This window comes from Belonocnema kinseyi, chromosome 6, assembly GCF_010883055.1.
Source record: "Belonocnema kinseyi isolate 2016_QV_RU_SX_M_011 chromosome 6, B_treatae_v1, whole genome shotgun sequence".
Classification (NCBI taxonomy): domain Eukaryota; kingdom Metazoa; phylum Arthropoda; class Insecta; order Hymenoptera; family Cynipidae; genus Belonocnema; species Belonocnema kinseyi.
This window is the reverse complement of record NC_046662.1, coordinates 46,585,957-46,588,360: the sequence shown is the minus strand read 5'-3', so window position 1 is coordinate 46,588,360 and position 2,404 is coordinate 46,585,957.

The window sequence follows — 2,404 nt, the reverse complement described above, 5'->3', positions numbered from 1 at the left end:
TGCTTCTTAATACGAATAGAAAATTTCTTAAAATTTAAGGTTAAAAGAAATGCCATTTTTCTAAAAGGAAATATTTAGGCTGCAAACATTACCCTTTTACGACCAACTTCACCTTATCTTGCAACTACGTAATTCTGTTTGTGTAAAAATATATTCAAGTTGGCCAAAACAAACTACAAAAGAGGAATATGCTTTTTGTTTCCGTAAATTTTTTCAATTACACAAAGTCTTTAAATTTCATTGATTTCATAAATAGGCGCGTTATGTACTATATATCAACAAAAGTTTCAGCTCCGTCGGAATTTGTTTTTGCTAGGAACATGTGTTCTGAGAAATAATTGACATTTTTTTATTTAATTTTAGCTTCAAAAGGTGTCAAGATATCCAGCCGCAAAAATGATACAGAAAAGTTACTTGCTAAGTGTACTTGTATTATAAAATTCCAATACTAATGAGGTACCATACCAATACTAGCATTTTGAAACCAGAACATTATGTATTGTAGCGTTACCTTACGTTTCGAAAATAAACTTCCAATATAAGTAGTGGGAGTTTCAAACATAAATTTTTAACAGTGCAGTTACCGTTGCTGAAGTTTCTGTTACAGTTTAGAAAAATTTAGAAGCGGTTTCTGCAGAAAGCTTTAGTGACGCGTCTCTGAAAAATCCTACAGAAATTCCTAACAGTGTACGCATGTTGTACCTAAACTTGTAAAGAGGATTTTGAAAGGAGTTTTTTTCAACAAAATAAACATTGAGTTAGTTTTAATAATATAATCCATGGACAACAAAATTCCATTTATCTGGAGAATCATCCATATATATTGAACTTTGAACAACATAATTTGTCCTAATCTTTATAAAGGAGAAATATGAGACTTTGTCTGGAATTTTAGATTAATAAATATAAACTGTTAACTTTTAAAGAAGCTCTAGCGTCGAAATTAATACTTGTAGTGAACATATCTCAGCATTATATAGAATCAGCAACTGTTTTGGTACTCTTTCGCTGGCATCTATCTGCATCAGCCTGTTCGTACTCTCGTCTATGTAATTCATGATTACACCCTGCGTAACGAACTGTGACCGCGAATGTAAATGCGGCAAGTTTCCGGAAAATCTCATTGCACCGAAAACTTTCCCGGAACCAGAAAGCTCCTCTAAGCTTCTGAAAATTTATTTTACGACGTTATTCCGTTAAAACTGTTGCGAGTCCGGAACAAATTGGCGCCTAGCGAATTTGCATCACTTGGCTGAACTTTCTTATTCATGTTGACAGGACTCAGGAGAGCATACTCTGTACATTCTGCACAAACTATACGATTTTGATACGGTGTTTATACAATAAACGGATTTATGTTGAAATAATATTTGCTTAGGACTGATTGTGTTTAGGAAGTGTAAATTACGTTGGCTTACTTTCGTTGTAAAGCAAACAAAGAGAATCGAGAGTAAAGTGTGAATAAATAAAAACAATTAAAAGTTAAATAGGTCAGTTACTCTGAGCGAGAAAACAAGGATATGCAAAAACGGCTCAAATATGTCATTATTTTATTTATTGAATTGAACATTGCGCAATCATGTAATAAAATTGTTAGCTCAATATACATCACTGTTTTTGCACATTCTGTTTTTTTTAGAATATTTGAGATATTATGCTTTGATTTTTTAACTTTTTATTTTATAACTTTCAGTAAACTTACTTAAAAACTGTATCATTTAAAAAAAGTATTGTTGAATGTAAAAAAAATGCTGCAATTCGTAATAATTCACAAAATTAGGTCTTAGACCTTTTGTGGGATTTTTTATTTGTTATGGTTATTTTCTTTCCTTTTTGATTTTCTTGATTTTTGTCTCGCTATCTGACATTTTGTGAGAGTTTGGACATTAATGATATTTTTCCAATATAAAATATGTACAATGTATAAAATATAACATTAATTTTAAACTGATTCTAAATTTCTTCCATCATGGTTTTCCTAAAGAATTTTCTAATTCCGCTAGTTCTGACCATTTTTACCACATTATATCTCAGTTTTGAACTATGCTAAATTAAAAATACTAAGTTATACTTTTTGAAAAAGAAAAAAGCAAAAATACCTTCTTAAATCAATATATTAAAAAAAAAGAATGCATTCATATAATGTATTGATGTTATGAATAATCAGAACATGGACATACATAAATGCATGGACAATGTATGGTCGACAATAAAACAGTTACTTTTTTTCTTCAAAATACGATAAATAGGGATATAATTGAGATATAGATTTTTTAAATTTGGTTATAGCCAAATACAAACGGGTAGTTTCTTTAAACACTGGAAATTGTGTCGTATATAATTGAAAGGTAGATTTTCATAAGTGGGGGTATAGCCAATTATAAACAGGCGGGTTTTCTAAATA